Here is a 21,372-nt window from a genome sequence, read left to right as displayed (position 1 = left end):
CCGTTTTGCATATAAAAGTCTACTAAAAGCTTGGCCTGCAGACGCGTTCAAAACAGGAAACATTACAATACACCTACCAGGAACTAAACCAACACCGAAATCTTTTTTTGTGATACGAGGGTATACATAATTCAATAGACATAGAAGACATTAAGGAAGAGTTAAGTACACAAAACATAAAACATATTTCAGTTGACCGTATAATTTCAAATATTATTAAAAGACCCACAAACCTAATCAAAGTAGTCACAGACAACAGCCAGGATATTACACAATTCATTAATAATGGTATCACTATGTGGTATCAAAAATACACAGTAGAACAAACAAAAACACCAGCAGTGGTTGTCACACAGTGCTACCAATGCCAAAGGTTTGGACATGTAGCAGCAGCATGCCAAGCAAATGCGCGTTGTGTGGGCTGTGGGGAGAATCACCACATTACACAGTGTACAAAACAGAACCCCAAACCCAAATGCTGCAATTGTGGGAAGAACACACGGCAAATTATAAGGTTGTCAGAAATATAAATCCATTAAAACACACTTATACGAAATTAAAAATCCCAACATGAACAAGCCGCCACCACCACGAACAATTAAGGAACCCACACCTACCACTCCAGCACCACAAAGTACAACTACACAGACAAACACTTACGCTGCAGTGGTTAAAAATTCATCATCCCGACAGGAAAAACCATTACCAAGTGAAGAGGAAATACCAAAACCACCTAAAATACACAACCAACAACAATTGAAACAACACTGACATCTGCCATAACTTCCACTTTCTCGGAAATAATGGCAGAATATACAAATCCCACAAACACCAACAGTCTCACAGACATAATTGTTAAAATCATATTGTAAAACATACACAAGTTCTTGCCGCAAATTTTAACCTCCATCATAAACTCTACTAAACATGGATAACTTCACAGTTCTACACATCAATATCCAGGGTGCTCTTGCTTCCAAGAAACATGAGATTGAAGATACAACAAACTCCATAAAACCTGATGTAATTATAATTAGTGAAACTGTCTATATAATTACCATAGATTTAAATTAAACGGCTACTCTACTATTAGACATGACAGGAAGGATAATAGAGATCCAAACAGAGGTCTTTTATTATTGTATAAGACTGAACTTATAGTTCAGGAACTTACTATCCCTTCCAGTAATGAATCTATAGTTATTAATGTAAAAACGCAAAATCAGACAGACGTTACTGTGGCGGGCATCTACTGCTCGCCTAGTACAGTGTTAGATGTAAATCTATTGAATATATTGTATAATAGCAACTGTAATCTTATTATTATCGGCGACCTAAACAGTAAACATATAGCATTCAACTGTCGTTGTTCAAACGCAAATGGCAATTTACTTTTTCAATTTTGGACGAATCAAACATGACTTTATTAAACGATGCAACACCGACACATATCTCGTACGCACACGGCACCAGTGAAATACTAAACCTATGCCTGTGTTCGTCAAATATGAGTCGCAATTTCGTAAATTTTCATGTTGGTCACGATATAGATAGTGACCACCTCCCAGTTTGGTGTATCTTCAATCTCACCCCCCACTTAAATAAAATCATAGTGAGAGACCAACTGAACTACAAAAAAGCTAATTGGCCAGTTTTCCAAACTATATTAAATGAAACCTTACCTCCAGAAGTACTACATATTGCCGCGGACGCATCAGATATAGATGCATACTGTCATATCATCTCTGAGTGTCTAAAACATGCAGCCAACAGTTCGATACCGAAACAAAGACACTTCACAACAACTCATTCATGGCAACCACATAAAGATATAATACACTTAATTAAAAACAGACGTATACTCCGCAGACAGTACATTCAAAATCGCAACCCCACACTTAAAACTCAAATAAACACAATAAGGAATAAAATACGAAACTTAATCAGACAACAGAAACAAGAAAACTGGGACATCTTCTGTTCCGATATAAATCACAAAACTGATCTTAAACAATTCTGGACACATTTGAAAAGATTTACAAACACAGGAACAACAAACACAGTATATCCACCACTGGAACTGGATGGAGAAACAGCATACGCTAACACAGAAAAAGCCGAGATATTTAAAAAAAACCTAGAAAACACGTTCAAAACACATCATGAACCAGACATGAACAGATACTTTTATAATACAGTCACAAACTATATTGATCAAAACAGAAGCATTTTTACACCTAAATTTCCAGTCAACACTATTACACACCAAGAAAAAACAAAAGACTGGAGCACTCATCAACTGGTAAAACATATCACTGTAACAGAAGTCGTAACTGCTATTAACAACACAAAAACAAAGCCCCTGGAGAAGATGGTATTCAAGCTATCCTCCTAAAACAAGGCACTCAGAGATTATATGAACACCTAACAGCGTTATTTAATCTCTCACTATCAGCTGGATATATCCCCGTTTCTTTGAAGGAAGCAATAATATTAATGTTCCAGAAAGAAGGAAAGCCAGCGAATAAACCAAACAACTACCGCCCGATTAGCTTAACCAGTTGTATTGGCAAAGTATTAGAGAGGATAATTAGTAATCGTCTGTCAGTTTACTTAGAAGAAAATTCAAAATTACCAGAAATTCAAAACGGATTTCGAAAAAAACCATAAACTACAGACCACCTGATTCGACTTACAGAATCAATTACCGACAGCTTCAACAAAAAAGAATGCACTGTAGCTTGCTTTCTCGACATTGAAAGCATTTGACACAGTGTGGCATAACGGCTTACGATATAGATTGCTTGAAATGGCATAACCCCAGGAAACTATTCGCTGGCTGTCCAACTTCCTGGATAACAGAATGTGTAAAGTAAATGTAAATGGGGCCCACTCAGGGTCCTTTTCACCCGAAGCAAGAGTCCCGCAGGAGGGGTTGTTAGCCCTATATTATTTATCATGTACGTGAGTAATATGCCTCTGTCGGACCTAAATTTAGGTTATGCATCACAGTTCGCTAACGATGTAGCAGTCTGGGAAAGTGCCCCCACTCCGTCAATAGCAGCAACGAACCTACAACCAGTCCTAAATAACATCCAAAAACCCAAGTCATAGTATTCAGCAGACTGAATAAGCTGAAAAAAGATCCACCAAAACTCTATATGAATGGATCACTTTTACTAACTGCTACTTCTGCTAAATTTCTAGGTCTAACCTATGACTCAAAATTAATGTGGCTACCACATATTAAAAATGTACTGATACGAATCTGGAAAAGAGCAAACTATGCAAGAAGTCTTTCAGGTAAAATCCAAGGAACATCACCAGACAACATACTTAAAATCTACAAAACGTACATTAGACCAACAATAGAATATGCATCACCTGCCTGGATTAACATAGCACCACACATGTACAGAAACTTCAACGTATACAAAATTCTGTACTAACTTCAGCATATAAAATTACCACGTAGCACTTCAACCACATTCATGCACAAGTATGCAAACATAGATACAATAGCTGAAAGACTCTTGCATAATTCTCTAAAATATTTCAATAAGAATTGGCATAAAAATGACTTAATGTGTGATCTCGACAGATACCACGTACATGATGTAAATGGTCCTAAATACCTCTCCCCTTTTAACATATATTTAAGAAATGTAACACAAGCTGGCCACTATGCACTAGACACTTAGTCCTTGTTTCTTTTTATTTTTATAATTATTATTTTCTTTTTAATCATTATTTTTTTTCTCTTTTTGAATTATTATTCAAGTATTGAATAATAATAATTATTATTACTTTCTTTTCTGTGTGTGTGTTTGTGTTACTACAAGTAGTAGTAGCATTCTCTCAATCGAGAAAAAGGAGAAAAATACAAAAAAATATATATATATATATGAAAATACAAAAAAAATATATATGGAAAAAATTAAATGAAGAAAAAAAAAACTTCTTGTTCGTCCATGCATGGACTGAGCCCTGAAATGGACCTGAGTATGATGTTATACTTTTACTCTGGCCCAAAGCTTTAAAAAAAAAAAAAAAAAAAAAACAACCCCTAAAGACAGACGCTATAATCGTTTGGGAGGGAGGAAGAGGTCAAATGTACCTGACTCTCCTGGGTATTTAACAACATCAATACCCGAATACCCACACAGTCAAACTTGGAACAGACCTCGTATGTGTGTGTATGTTCAACATTCTTTTTTATTGTTTTTTTTTCTTTTTTTGTTGTGTCGTACATATATGTTACATATCATTCAGTTATGAAGAAATTTTTATTGGAAATATTGAAGCCATGAAAATTATTATCAAAATAATTTCAGTGACAGATTTTTGGGTGTTTTATAGGAAAATAGATTTAAAAAAACTAAGTTTTAGAGGGAAATAGTTACAAAAAGCATGCTTACATCTCCTACAGCCAATTTTATTGAATAGAATTTCTTCAATCTCTGCATGCAAGTACGTCAAAAGATATGTGATGTTTATCTAAACTATTGTATGTCTTTCTAATTTCAATATTTAGAGACATAGCTAACACAGGACTGAAGGATGAAGGAAGCATTATCTTCAAACCTGCTAGGTCAAAGGTTAGAAAATATTTCTTCAATATATTTTTTGTATTACAATATTTCTTTTAGTACTTGGTAATATTAGATTTATTTATGGAACACAGGTAACTGGTACTTTAATTTTGATAAAAATGTTATCATATAACCTTTATCAGTACACCTGGGGTCCATTTGGACCTCGATGATAAATATGTTGTCATTGGCCAGCTATATTTTTATTTATTTTTATGTAATTGTCACACTATCATCCTCTGGCACAAAAATAGTTAAACCTACGATTTTTTGCAGTCGAATAACATTTACATATAAAAAGTTGCATTGTGTCCTCATGGACCCCAAGTAATATATACATTTGGAGTTCTGTCTTCATCAGACATTGTGTGTATGGACTCACAGAGGTTATCAATTTTGATAAACAATGATTATGTATTTAGATCTCTCCTGAAGTAAAGTAATGCACACTATATACTTCAGTGACATGTCCAAAATCCCCGTGCAATTTGGTGATTTTTGTTACATATTTGGGAGATCTGATTTTTCATTCAATATTTTATTAGTTTTAATTGTATGATGTTAATTAGAGAAGAAGTGGCCCTATATTCTTGAAATATGTGTCAATGATGACAATTTTTTGTCTAAATATGAGAAAATGAATATAAGTAAATTTCAGTGATGACGAGAAACCCACTTGTTGAGAAATTTATATGCAAAAACGGCTCGTTTGGGCTGAGAAAACACTTTACATAGAAGAGCGAACAACGTTTCGACCTTCTTCGGTCATCGTCAGGTTCACAAAGAAAGAGGTAACTGACCGGAAGCTGACCACATGTTTGAAAGGGGTTGTGTAACTGTGTGTCGAAATGTAGAGGGCGGTATTAGATGTTTGAATATATAATTTTATTTATTATATTAATATAGGTATAAAGGCGTTCCTTTATATTGGTTTATTTTGGGTTTAAGTTGTTGTATAAGTAAGGCTTCTTTAATTTTACGTTTGTTTATGTTTGTTTCTTTATTTAGTATTTGAGTGTTTTCTATGGTTATGTTGTGTTTATTTGACTTGCAGTGTTCGAAAACGTGTGAAGGTGACTTTTTATGTTCTTTGAATCTGGTTTCCATTTTTCTACTTGTTTCTCCAATATAGAAGTCGTGGCAGTTTTCACATTGTATTTTATAAATAATGTTGGTGTGGTGTTTGTCAGTGTAGTTTTACATAGTATAGACCTCAGTTTTGTGCCGGGTTTTTGAATAAATTTGGTATTAATAGGAATGTCATATTTTGTTACTAATTTTTGCCAAATGTTGGTTATTTGTTTGCTGATGTCGGGAATATATGGTATACAGCAGTATATGGTTTCGTGGTTTTTTTATTCGTGAGCTGTATTTACTTTAGTTGGTTGATTTTGCTTTCTGTCTAGGTGTGTGCGTATAATGTTTTCTACGGTTTGTGGAGGAAACTTATATTTTAATACATACACAAACATTATCCAAAATTTACAGAAAAAACTACTGAAAGCCATGTTGAACACAAAATACAAAGAACTACATGACTTACAAAAACAAAAAATGAATCTAGACCATCAACTGGCATGCTGCATTAAACCAGAGATTTACGGACTTATACAACGAAACATAAACCAAATCAATACTAAAACGACAGAGACAAAAAGATCTGCCACAACAAAAAACTAGAAAAACTAAGATGCAAACAACAGAAAAGACACCAAAACGACAAACCGTTGACTAACCTCATAATTAACAGATCCGACCGTCAATTAAACACAGACGAGATACATCTACTTAACAAAGGACTCAACTTCGCTATAGCACCTAGGTACATTCCAACCATAGAAATCAAAACATGTTTAGAGGACCTAGCCAGGAGACTTGTGATACTTTCTACAGAGAACAAAACAAGGAAACAACCAAAAACAACCAACAGAAAGAAGACAACTTAGATACTTTTATTGTCATCCAACAGCCAACCTTCCCAGGTAAAATTACAAATTTATATTTTCCAGAAACACCTAAAACAACATCTTAAACGATTTTTTCAAAGAATTTTCTCACAAAACCATCAACATAATTTCACAAAACAGAAAACTGAAAAACAACCTTACAAAATAGACATTAATTGCATAAAAAAAACCTAAAACAAGACAAAAAAACATAAAAATTCTAAAAGCAGATAAAGGTAACGCTATAGTCATAATGAACACGAATGAATACATCCAAAAAATGAATAACATCCTATCAGACACGAACAAATTTAAACCAATACACACAAATCAACAAAGACACACGAGACGCAACTGAACAAATTACTACTACAAATGAAAAAAGCCAACACAATTTCACAAACACTTTATTCCTACCTACGTAAAACCGATTCACGCACACCACAAATATACGGCATCCCCAAACCTCATAAACCAGATTGTCCATTACGACCAATAATGTCCACATATGAATCGTTTAATTACAACCTTGGTAAATACATAGCATGGGCATTCTCCAAATATGTAACATCAGCCAGCTCATTTATCAAAGACTCTTTTAATTTCAAGTCTAATCTAAATCAACTTAATCATAAAGCCTTAATGGCCAGTTTCGATGTTATATCCCTCTTTACAGAAGTTCCAACCACTGAAGCCTGCAAGATAGCCTTAGAACTCTATATCCGAGACCCTAACCCAACTACAGAAATTCCCAGTAACCAGTTAGCAACCCTCATAGAATTCACCACGATAAAGACAAACTTCATGTTCAACAACAAAACTATATACAAACAAACGGCCTAAGCATGGGCAACCCAGTATCACCAGTTCTAGCCAATATTTTTTTATGACACAAGTTGAAACACAAGCAATTAACACAGCATTACATCCACCACTATACTGGTATAGATATGTAGATGACACGGTTGCGGGATTCAAATCTACAGAACACATACTTAATTTTTTCAATCACATTAACTCTATACATCCCAACATCAACTTCACATGTGAACAGGAAGAAAACAATCAAATATCATTTCTTAACCTCAAAATTACAAGAACTGATACACAATTTCAAACAGAAATCCACCGAAAAATCACCCATACTGGACTATACATTCCTTGGGACTCAGCACATGAAACAAAACAAAACTCAACATACTAAGAAACCAAATAAACACAGCCATAAAACTATGCTCACCAGATAAAATTAACGATGAATTAGACAAAATAAAACAATGCTTCACCAACATCAATAAGTTTCCTCCACAAACCGTAGAAAACATTATACGCACACACCTAGACAGAAAGCAAAATCAACCAACTAAAGTAAATACAGCTCACGAATCAAAAAACCACGAAACCATATACTGCTGTATACCATATATTCCCGACATCAGCAAACAAATAACCAACATTTGGCAAAATTAGTAACAAAATATGACATTCCTATTAATACCAAATTTATTCAAAACCCGGCACAAAACTGAGGTCTATACTATGTAAAACTACACTGACAAACACCACACCAACATTATTTATAAAATACAATGTGAAAACTGCCACGACTTCTATATTGGAGAACAAGTAGAAAAATGGAAACCAGATTCAAAGAACATAAAAAGTCACCTTCACACGTTTTCGAACACTGCAAGTCAAATAAACACAACATAACCATAGAAAACACTCAAATACTAAATAAAGAAACAAACATAAACAAACGTAAAATTAAAGAAGCCTTACTTATACAACAACTTAAACCCAAAATAAACCAATATAAAGGAACGCCTTTATACCTATATTAATATAATAAATAAAATTATATATTCAAACATCTAATACCGCCCTCTACATTTCGACACACAGTTACACAACCCCTTTCAAACATGTGGTCAGCTTCCGGTCAGTTACCTCTTTCTTTGTGAACCTGACGATGACCGAAGAAGGTCGAAACGTTGTTCGCTCTTCTATGTAAAGTGTTTTCTCAGCCCAAACGAGCCGTTTTTGCATATAAATAAGTAATTTTCATATTTTGTAATAATAAATCTCATATTATATACTTATGGTACTCAGTCTTTCTTAGAGTTTATATGCACAATGCTATGATAAGCCAGTATGCTAACTTTTTAATATCTAGAAAAATAGCTTCAACAGTATGATCATAAAATACATGCAAGGTATGTATCCCAGGTGTACTGAAAGGTGGATATTTTAATGTGTACTGATGAAGGTTAAAAAACATAGTAATGTCAATATAGTTTAAATCACAAATTGCTGTAAGAAAATGAAGTAAATTAACAGTTGCAATTTTTCTGTTTCATTTATCACACATATATCCTCTTTAAAATAATAATGAATAAATTTAAATTTAATACTTACATTTATATTGTTTTAACTTTGAGTAAAGCAAAAGCTTATATCATTCTTCCAACTGAAATTTTTTGCATCATAATGTTTCTTTGGATTTTCAGTACAAATTATTTAAGTTGTGAATAAAACGTATTTAAAATATTGCATGTGTGTGTGTGTATATACATTTACAAACAGAAATTGATAGAAGTTTCTACCTTTTTGTGGTGTTTTATTTGAAATCTGTTTAAATCATACTGACTCAAACTTTTATCAGTTTTGAAATTGGAATTATATCATCAGGTATATCCAACTTTTATCCTGTTTTATTTCTGATATAGCATCATTGTTGTAAGGATAATTAAACATTTACTTGTGTAAAATAATGGCCTGTTCTTAGACAACAGCAAGCCACATTTGTATTTGCACTGTCTTCTACTGTTTTTTGTGATTCAGGAATCACAGTGTGTACTAACTTATAAATAGTACTCATAATTAAATCTAGTTCTGTTTAGAAAAATAACTTTTAAAGTATTTTATTAATTAGTTCTTTTATTTTACATGACTTCACATCCACCATGAAACCATGAAGGTATACATACTAGAACTCTGAAAGTACTTACTCTATCTTCATGAAATTTGGCAGATTTTTAGTAGCATTACATATGTTTTGTACACAAAAAAAATTATTTTTTTTGTGTTTTAAGGCTTTAGTAAACATTACACGTGTTTTGTACACAAAAACTTGGATTTCTGTATGCAGAGTTTTTCACTAAAAATTTGTTTGTGAATGTGAGAAGTCAGAGTGTTGACTGCTCCAAGTGCACAGTGATTTTTATGTTAAGACTAAAAATAATTTTCCCAATCTGAAAATTATGATTCATTTGTAAAATTCATAAAACCTTCTAAAGAAATGTCAAAACCATTTTTTCATTGAATTTTTATATTTTGTGTAATCTAACTCTAATTTTTGACTGGAAATTATAACATGAAATTTCTGTAAAAGCTTAAAGTTTCAACAGCATACATATGTTTATATTCAGTTTCATTGTTTATTTCTCTTTGATCAGTTTCTAACTAATAATCTTGCCATTCAAGTTACAAATCACCCAGTAGATGCAACTGATGATACCATGTCAAATTATGTAACACACAAGCTCCTTGCAAGCATACCATGTTGAGAATTTTATATTTTTTTGTCATGATCTTGCCTAGTCTAACATAATAAGTTTCTAATTTTCATACCTCACTTAATTTTAGAATAGTAAGTAAAGAATACACCTAAAAAAACTTGGGACTTTTTTTTCTGTTAACTGTTGATGTTTCATCTACATTTTTATATCAGTGGTACTATTACACTACATTTTTTACTTAATCAAATAATGTACTTATCAATGTGGAATAGCAACATGTAAAAATCAAATACATTTCTGTGACTGTCAAAGTATTTCTGGCTATCTAACTATGATATAAGAACCTTTAAAAATTCAGATAAGCTCATCGATTCATGTTATAATACATTTAAAACTGAACAATGAAATATACCATGTACAGTAAACAACATAATACATTATTTGATGATTAAGCCTTTGGCTTTCTATTGGTTATGACAAATATAGTTTAAAAGCATCTTGAAGAAAGTAGTCTGGAAGAAAAAAATGTGGTAAGTGTCTTATTTTCTATTTTATGGCTGCATAAACAAATAAGATGGAAGGCTGTAAAAATTGTTTTTGCCTCAGTAATTTCTATTTTATAGTGAATAATTTACATTAAATTCCTTACTTTTCAGAGGGGGTGATACATAAATTATAGAATAGGGAAAACTTAGAAAGCAAATACCAAAATTCTCATACTAGAGAAGATTGAAGAATATTTTAATGTTTCCTTATATAATTGGAACTTAAGACAGATATAATATAAAGATTTGGTTTATTAATTATGTTCAGATGCCAAATTCATTTATATACTTTAATAAATAGTTTAATTAAATTTTTAATGTAAGTCTGTAAAAGCATAAGACAATTCAGCCTCAGTTTGTTTCATTGGCTTTTTTTGCAATTTTAACAGAAAAAAACTTTGTGAATAAGGTGGTTCTCAGTGAATGCTGTATGATATGTGCTCAGAATTTTAATTGTTTGAAGGTTTATAAAATTTGAATTAAAACTATAATGGTACTATGGGCACCAAAATAAAATATATTCTGCTATTGTAAAATAATGTGTGTCCTTTTACCAAATAGGATTTGTTGTTTTGTTATTTATCTATCTGTATATAGGGCAACAGAAGCTCATGTATTAGTCCATAGTTATTATTATTATTGAACATATTTATTAATTTTTATCACACACTGCAAAAAAATTTTATTATTTACAGAGTTCTGTCTTGTTCAGAAATAATAGTAATAATTATGCTATTTCAACTTTTTCCTTCATGTAAAATTAAATATTATTACATCTTTGGAAAGCTTAAAAGTAAGCTCAAATAAGTTATTGAAGGTAAAAATTGACTAAATTGTGTTTTTTTATTTGATATCTTTATATAAAAATAGTAATATTATATTAGCTTAAATTAGAGCTTACCAGTTACATAAACTTCATTCATATCAATATGAACAAACCTTTTAGAAGAAACCTGTCACAAGTTTTATACTTAGTAATAAATAAAGGATCTTAACATTCAGATAATGTTGTGAATATTATAAACAGAAACCAAATTATATCATAACATTTATAAAAAAATATCACATTATATTGGAAAGATGTTTAAAACAAATTCTACTTGTGGATTCCATGTAGAGATTTTGTAATGTTATGCCTAAACTCTATAAGATTAAAAGTGCCAAACAGTGGCTCTTGAGGCTATAGTTTGTCATTGTGATTGGATAAATTTCTTTATAAATATATGGTTAAAACTTGTTTTGAGTTTGTGCAGAACCAAGAATTTTATCATTGTGCATATATAGGTTGTTTTTGTACATATTATCATTTTGGAAGAAACTATTGATCTACATGCCAGTTTAATTTTTTTCTTCAGAAATTTGTTAATGGTAAATCATAACAAAAGTTTATTAATCTACATCTTTTAATTTTAAGTCTCATTTTATATTTAAATAAACTATTTATGATCACATAATATTAATTAGCAATTAATATTGCTAATCCATTTTAAAATTATTGTGAGGAAGAGGTGGGAGACTGACATGTAGTATTTTCCACTTTATTACAGATGTTTACTCTTGTAATTTTTCAGTTACAAAGACATTATTTGAATACTAAACATATAAGTATTAAGTTCACTGTCAAACAAGGATATGATTCAACATTACTATTTTTAGATATCTTAATATCTAATGAACAAAGTAGTTTATTATGAAACAGTACTTTTAAGATTATGGGCAAATTTTGATAATATCACACATGTTGCTTTTAAAATTAATTTGTTCAAGTGTTTGATTATTTGGGATCACAGAATTTTGAACAATTATATTTTTGTATGTGAAAAATAATACCACATCTTTGCATACAGTTTAACTGTCTTCTCCCTGCATCTACTTTAGAGATTTACATGCCACTAGCTTTTAGTGAATGCTCACCTAATCTCATGAGATTTCATATGAATTGTGCAACTGATTAATGATGTCATTTGACAGCAAAGCTCTCCACCAAGAGAAGGATAACACACCTCCATTTGCATGAGACAACTTCTTTTCTTTGAATGAGATTTGTGCAACCTATGAAACTTAGATTTCCACTCTTTCTCCAAAATTAACTTGTGTTTTAATGTGACATTGACTTCTATTTCTGTGATGCAGAATTACTTTGCCGCGACTTATTTTTCTAGTGTTGCTTCAGAAAGGTACACTAACTGAGCAAGAACTGACAGCTGTTATGTATCAGCATGTGGGTTCCCTTATGCAGTCAGAACCTTTAGTTTCTGTTTTTTCCCCTCATACTGGTGGTCTCTAGAGAATGAAGATGATAAATTTGATCATTTATATACACCTCTCCTTGGTGTGGATTCCTGTACATGGTGAGGGAACATCCCGGCAAAGATTCTGTTCTTTCAGTTTACCTCCTCTGGGATCTAAACATTTATTCATGTGTTTGCCCTGCATAGTGATGGTTGGTGGTCCAACTCAAAGACACCAGTTTGGCCTTAAATTCCTGTAGATGGGCATCCTTGGGGTGGCTTCCCCAGGGTCAGTTGGCTGGTCCACTTAGGCTAAGGTCAACCAAATACCAGTGTTGGACATTCTCAATGGATGTTGTGTTTGGATATACTGCTCACAAAACTCTGATTTTGCTGCATTGTCCTTGTTTGGTATTGTAGTGCATCCCTCATTGGGCTCTGTGGTAGATGGGGAGAGTTGGCACTGAAATGTTTTCCCTTATTATGGATACCCTCATCCATGAAAAAAAAATGAAAATGAAAACATTAAGAAAAAAAAACAGATTATCAGAAAACAACCACCCATGTATAGTCAGTCTGATTCTGTAACTCGATTTCTAATCATGAACTCCTTATCTGAGAAATTCTTAAGACAAATATCTCCATTTTTTATTCAGTAAGGAAGTTATGAGATCTGGAGACATTTTGGTGGAAACATCTTCACCACAACATACTATACTCCTCCTGACTGCAAATTTAAATTATAGTTTACAGTAATTTAAAGAACATTCCCAAGTCAGAGATACTCTGGTTTCTCCAGTCAAGGTGTTTCTGCTGTGTATCAAATCTCCACTTGCAAAGATGGAATAATGATACCTATAAATGTAATTATTTTGACATTCATGTTGCCACGTCCATCTGCCACTATCAAAGCAGGAAACTTAAGTTGTAAGGTCAGGCCATATATTCCAAGCCCTCTCTGATGTTTTTATTGGTTCACTCCCCTCATACTTTTGTTCTTGACCTCAGTGAATAGAAGAGAAAGAGGTACAACGTTTGATGACTGTAAATAATATCTTATCTAGAAGCTCAAAAATTATTTTCCCCATTCCATCTCAGACATATGCTGCTGCATTTCAATCTACTGCTACAGTGGGTATAAAGACAGATCTCTCCATGCCTTCTTCATCACTTTATCCATTGGCTTCAGATTTTAGCATTTCCTCAGGTCCATCTTCTTCTTTGGCTCCGAGATTCAGAACAGTTATTTGCTCATGCCTTCAGCCAATGAAATCTTTTTCTAATGACAAAGACCTACCCACTCGATCCAGGCCAAGATCAATGGAGGTTGATAGACCTCCTTTCAGTAAGGAGAATAAAGAGAAGAGACATGCCCAATTCTCTTCCATGTAAATAAAATGGTCACATTGATACAGTAGATTCCCTCGATGGACTCAGCAGATAGCCTAATGTGGCTATAAGAAAAACACACACTCACACATTGATACAGTGGAACTATTGAGGTTGTCATTCTAATTTAGATTACATCAAGGCATTGATTAATTCCTATCATCCTGTGTGTCTTTTCTTACAGGAAACATTTCTAAAACTTGTCGATACAATCACCTTTCAGCAGTTTTCTTTGTACAGAAATGACAGCTTTTGTGATGGATTAGTGCATGGAGAGGTGGCACTGCTGGTCAGTCAACATATGGCCACCCTGTCTTTGTCACTTGACACACCCTTGGAGGCCATAGCAGTCCATGTTTTCTTGGGTCATACCATCACTGTTTGTTCTCTCTATCTGTCTCCTGAAGAGACATATGATCAATCAGATCTTGATGCTCTTGTTGAACAGTTGCCACCTCCCTTTTTAATTCTGGGGGACTTTAATAGACATAATCCCATCTGGGGAGGTGCAGATATTGATGGGAGAGGTCCCTCCATAAAGCGTATGCTCTCAGATCACAACCTTTCTCTCTTCAATACAGGTGTTTATACTTACATTCAAACACCTAGTCAATCTTTATTGCTGTTGATTTCTTGCTCTGCTCCACTTCACTTTTCACCTACTTCTCATAGAGGGTTGACAGTGGCTTGCCATGGGACAGTGATCATTTTCCTATCATTTTGAGAGAAGACTGGCCATGATCGATGCCACCTGACCTGTGTACTCTAGTGGAAACTAGATCAAGCCAACTACCCCTCTTTCACTGCTCTCTTTGAACTTGATTCTGCCATCATCTGTAAGCCATCATTAGATGACTGCATGGTGGCAGTGACCAACTGTATTACCCAGGCAACTGCTCAGTATATTCCTAAAACCTCGACACATTTTCCACAGTATCCTCATCCATGGTGGAATCCTACTTGCCATGTGGTACAGAAGGATTAAAAATGGACGTGAATACCTTTCATATGTATCCTACACTTTTGAACTGCATCACATTTAAGTGTGTTTGTGCACATTTTCAGCAGGTAAGACATTAAAGCCAGAAGAAACCTTGGATTAAGTTTGCAAACAGCATCTCTTCTACCATCAGTTCCAAAGTCACATGGGACAATATTTGGAAGTTTAGCAGGTAGTATAATTCTGTCCCCATTTTGATCTTGCTATCTGATATCCAGCAAGTTGCTGATGCTGAGAATATTGCTGATACTTTCAACAAAAGTTTATCCTGAGTATCTATCATTTCTGCTTCATCCTCTAACTTCTTAGCCATCAAGACTCAGAAACAGCAATTACTTCTTTCCTTTTGGGCTGATTTCCTCTATGACTGTAATCACCCCTTTACACTGGTGGAACTCAAGCTCGCTTTTCATCTTCAACTTCATCTATCTGGCAGTACATCATTTGGACTTAATGATATGCATTACAAGATGCTGTGCCATTTCTTTCCTGCTTCTCTTGCTATTATTCTGGTTGTATTTAACCAGATATGGCAAGAGAATACTATTCTTGATGCTTGGCACCAGGCTATTGTACTCTGTTTTTTTAAGCCTTTGAAGGATCTCAAGATTTCTTTAAATCACTGTCTCCATGCTTTGACAATATGTCTCTGTAAGACTCAGGAGAGGATGGTTAAAGCTCGTCTGATTTTGGTCCCTTGAATCAAAGAACCTCTTCACCCACCCAGAGTGGGTTCCAGTGACAGTGGTCCATCATGGACCACCTGATTCAACTTGAAACATCGATCAGAGAAACTTGTGTCAGTATTCCTTGACCTTGAGAAGGCTTACAATACAACATGGAGGTACAGCATTTTGCAAAACCCTCCATTCTTATGGGTTGCATGGTTATTTGCTCGTTCTTATTAAAATTTTAATGGACTGGCAATTCCAAGTTCATGTGTGTTTGTTTGACACTATCCTATTCTTTCCTACAAGAACTTAAAGTTCCTCAGGGTTGGGTCTTGAGTGTCACACTTTTCAATATAAAGATTAATGCCATCACTGGACTACTCCCTTCTACTGTTGCAAACAGGCTCGTGTCAGTCATCAAACATGAGATTATTTAGCAGCAGCTACAGACTGCACCCTAAATTATTTACTGAATTGGACCACAGCAAATGGTTTTAACTTCTTTCTCTCTAAAACCATTTGCATGTGCTTTCCACCAAAAGGTATTCACCCTGATCCTGAACTCCGTGTTGGTGAAGTTGTGCTTCCCGTGGACCCTGATGCAAAGTTCTTGAGGCTTATCTTTGATTGTAAGGTGACCTTTATATTACACATCAAGCAGCTACAAGTCAAGTGTACAAGGGAACTGAACACCCACCATGCCCTCTCTTCCACCTCTTGGGGAGTGGATCAATGTTCTATGCTAAAGACCTATGATACCCTCATTTAATCAAAACTGGACTATAGGTCTCAGGTCTATGGCTCTGCCAGGACCTTGGCCTCTCTGCAGGAGAGCTTTCTGCACTTACCTAGTCAAGAGTTTGTACACAGTCTCGTGAACCTCATCTACACCTCTGCTGTTTGCAACTGTCTTTACTGTATGCTATAAGACTTCAATCCTTACCACAGCATCCCACCTGGAGTTGTGTTTTCCTTCTGCAATAGGCCATATTTTTTTCAGAATAGATGGTCTGCCATTGTTCCATTTAGCTTTCATATCCAGGTGCAGTTAGATAAATTGGGTCTGTTTTGAATGACTTTGCTCTGTCTGCTGGTCAGGCCATCCCACCATGACTTATTACCATCTCCAAGTGTGACCTTTCTTTGAGTCATCTGAAAAATGGCAGATACTCCTGGTTAGAAGTACCATCTTCTATTTGCTAAACATCTTTTAAGTCAACCTTCCATTTCCATATATATGGATGGTTCAAAATTAGGTGACTCTGTGGACTCTGCCATGATTTGCTGTGGTTTGGTGGTTGCACACAGAATCCCTTCTACAGTTTCTATGTTCACTGCCAAATTGTACACCATGTCCCTATCCCTGGATCACATTGAAGCTAAGCAGTATTTGAATTGTACTATTAATACTGACTTGCTTACTTCTCTACTGGCCCTGGAATCACTTCACTTTAGTTCTCACCCTGTTCTCACTGATATTCAAAACCAACTGGTCCATTTATTTTGAACATCTACTTCTATCCATTTCTTCTGAATATCAGGCCATGTTGGTATTCGTGGGAATAAGCTCACAGACACTGCAGCTAAGTCTGTCTGCTCTGGTGCTGTCATTGCCATGCCTGTTTCATACATGGACTGCTATGGTCCTGTGTTCAAGGCTTGGCTATTTGCTAGTTGGCAGTGGACTTGGAGTGAGCAATATGAAAACAAGCTCTTCCACATAAAACACTCTACTGGACTTTGGCTGTCTTGTTTTTGGAAGGACTGGAAAGAAGTTGTCTTAAATAGACTATGCATTGGTCACAGTTTTTTAACTCACTGTTTTCTTTTATCTGGGACTGATGCAACAATGTGTGATCTGTGAAACACTCAAGTCATAATAGCCCACATTTTACTGTCATGTCGATGCCATTGTTCAGAGTTGTAACGATGGCACCATTTTAGACATGTTTTATCCATATGTTTACCCCTAATGCTGGACAGTGCCATTGGTGGTAGTAACATTATTCACCTTACAAATGTTTTTTAATATTTAAGGACCATTGGCCTTTTAATGCTATTTACGTTTTGAATCAAAATTGAATTTTGTTTTCTTTTAACATTATTCTTTTTTACAAATTTTAATAATTATACTTTTATTTTTTACCAGTTGTTTGACACAGGTAGCCTAGTTGCTTTGCACCATAAAATGCCAACCAACCAATCATTTACACCTCCTGCTTTTTTGATTTGGCATCTTTTTTTTTTTTTTGAATTGAAGGAGAACCCTTAAATTTTCTTGCATTATCATGTCAAGTTATGCACCATTCTTTCTCTTTTGTTAGATCACTCTTCACATTATCTAATTTATAATTCTAACACTAGCACTTTTTTGATTTTCCACTTTCTCCTGACTTTATCATTTATGTTGGTTTGTTTCTTGATATACTATGTTCCTGTGACCATATGCCTCATCTTCTTTATTTGTATGATTCTTATATCATGGCTTATAACCATTGAGAACTTGAAATGTCTCTTCCCTATTTGGGGATGGGGGGACAGACCCATTGTAATTTGTTATGCTGTCTAATGCCCAGTACTTCTTTTCTTTACCTGATCCTGCTTACTAAGCTTACCATGTTACCTCTTCTTTATTGTCTGAGGCATTCCATCATGCTCCAAGTGATTTCTTGAGAAATCATTTTTCTTCTGCCCTTTTTATGCTCACCTGGATCCTCTGTTGGTGGGACTTGTTGAGTAAAGATACTTTCCTCTCCCAGGTTTTACTACCTTTCTTTCTATGAGATCTTAGTCTAGCCCTTCCTTTTTCCTGTTGTTTGATATGTATTCATAATTTCACAAAATCAGAGGTTGAGGGTGCTCGTCATCAAACCTTTCTTTTGTCTTTAGTTTCCCAATTGACTCAACCCTGATGCACTTTGTGTCTCATCTAAGACCCTGTGCTTCTTCATGTTTAATTCTCACTTCCTGATCTTCCTCTTCTAATTGTTCTACTTCAAGGTAATAAAACCTGTGGTTTTACTTTCCTGCCAGAAGGTGGATTGCTCAAGCTCCTTCCCATGGACTTTCACTGCAGTTATCTTCTCATCCCCCTTTTAGGTCTTATCCTGTTTTCTTTCTTCCTCTACCTGACTCTGTCTTCAATGCCTCAAGAGACTGGTGTCTGATTTGTTGGATGAACAAGCCATCATGTGATGGGTCAATTTGACTTACCATATGACCTTATTGTATTCATTTGAAGTCTTTATACATTTAATACTTCTAGCTTTATAGTATGTATCTCTTCCTGGTTTGGCAATATTTCATGTACAAAATATATATTTTTAGTAAAGCATTTTTAGTAAGCTAAAATACAGATCTCTGTTCATGAATATATTGTATATTTCATTGAATAATGTGTAAAGTGTTAAAACTAAAATAGTTGTCTTCATCTAAAATCTTAAGTTTCCTTTTTGTAATCTCTAAAACTTTCTAAATACATTTCAAACGTTTTTTTTTTCTGGTAAAACTTTATATCTTATCTATCATTTACTCTACCCTAACTCAATATGGATCAGTCAATTTGACCAACCTTGTAATCACCAAAACCAAAATTGAAATAAATTTAAATTACCCTTTTTTCTTTCTAGAATGACTTAAAATTGTAGCATGAAACTATATTTATTCTGAGTAGCTTTAAGCTTGTAACAGTATACATCTATTTATAATTAAGTAATTGTTTATGTACTGTCTGTACCATTATAAATTGTAACTCACTTGGGGCACATGCAGCTTTCATTACCCATGAGTTGCTCGGATGCATGTCTTGTAAAATATTTCTATTATATTATTACATATAATATTTTAATTAATCTAAACTAGCCTAAAAAGGTCCCTGTATTTAAATTGTAGTCTTTTATAATGATAAAAAAGGAAAAAAACAAGAAATAAAGTTCCTACCAAATCTTTTTCTGAAGGTTTATTATCAATGACACATAACTTTCCTTTTTTATACTAATGAAAAAAAAACATGAACAGAAATAAAGTACATACCAAATCTTTTTTCTATAAGCTTATTTCCAATGACACGTAACCCTCCTTTTTTTATACTAATGGTAGTAATGCATTAAATAATTTTTATTTAACCCTTTCACAGTTAGCTTGATATAATGTACACTTAAAGTGATTTCATGATATGATTATAAAAACAAAATTACTCTTGATTCCCAAAATTTGGAAATATAAATTATGCTTTTTTCCTGCTAGAATGACTAGATATTATGATTCAAAAAATACAAATGTTTAGACTAAGGAACTTAAGTCTCGTAATACTGTATATATGAACATTTATATTTTTTATTATATTGACCTACCAATCATGCCTACCTAATGTTAAGCAGCTTATGTTGATTTGGTGCATGTGATCTCATGTCACAATATCCAGTAATATAAAAACTGCCCTACAGTCTTCCTGATCTTGTCTGTGTGTTAGTGAACTAGTATTTTGTAATATACAATCACATTTAAATTATGTATTTTATATCACCACTATTTGGAGATAAAATATTAAACTTATTTTTCTTAAAATATAGAGCAATAAATCATGAAGTAAAGCAAATAATTTTCCCACTACAACCTTTGTACTCGGTTGTTGCTGAAAATATGTTGTTAAGCCTTTTAAACTTTCCCATGTGGAGAATACCAAATAAAATTTATTTTAGATTTTATATATACGGTTGAATAATCAAAAATCATAAATAACTACACTAATACCATAGAATTCCACTGTGATTTATTAACCTTACTTACTGAAGTTTTTTTTTTAATTTTATATGAAACTTCAAACAGACTAGATTTAGGCACAACTTACCTTCTTAAAAACTTGAATCAAAAGAATGTAAAAGCCATAAAAGCTTATGTTTGATTCAATACATAAATATATCTCAGCAAAATATAAAGATATGAGGTTCTTGTTTTATATTCTAGCTTGTCAGTATTAGTAACTTGATAATTTGACATCACAAATATCTAATTTTAAACAGTACTTCTTCAACATATCATGTGACTCACTTTAAATCTGAATTTAAATGTGTTCTTTTAATATTTACTTTTAAATTAAGAAATTAACTTGTATATAATATTGAATTTGGAATTACAATCTAAAATTTGATTCCAAATTTATTGGCATAGATTAATAAAATAGTAGTTTAATAAAATGTTCAATGCAAGTCAACAAGTGCAATAACATGATTTTGTACTCTGACCTGTAATGAAGGGATTAATTAAATAATGCACCAAAGAATAGACTAACATGCAGTAAGTAGACAATTTCTCTTAACTGTTACAGTTTTTTCTTGCTTTGTAATTGTGATGAAAACCATTACAAATTCATCCAAGCTAGACATTAACTTTCCAGTGGTAACAAAGCTTCTACTCTGAATGAAATTGACAGTTATCTGTTCAGAACACAATGTTATACAATACATCATTTGACAGAT

At 33.5% G+C, this 21,372-nt stretch overlaps 1 long non-coding RNA gene across 1 annotated transcript; it reads left to right on the top strand.

Moving 5' to 3' along the window:
• The first annotated feature begins 4,001 nt into the window (after window positions 1–4,001).
• LOC143227042 (uncharacterized) lies at window positions 4,002–10,953 on the top strand. Its single transcript, XR_013014840.1, has 3 exons — window positions 4,002–4,196; window positions 4,535–4,598; window positions 10,546–10,953. It is a non-coding gene; the product is annotated as an uncharacterized LOC143227042 (long non-coding RNA).
• Window positions 10,954–21,372: the final 10,419 nt, after the last annotated feature.

This window comes from Tachypleus tridentatus, chromosome 9 (genome assembly GCF_004210375.1).
Source record: "Tachypleus tridentatus isolate NWPU-2018 chromosome 9, ASM421037v1, whole genome shotgun sequence".
NCBI classification, from domain to species: domain Eukaryota; kingdom Metazoa; phylum Arthropoda; class Merostomata; order Xiphosura; family Limulidae; genus Tachypleus; species Tachypleus tridentatus.
This window is presented reverse-complemented; position numbering and strand designations above follow the sequence as displayed.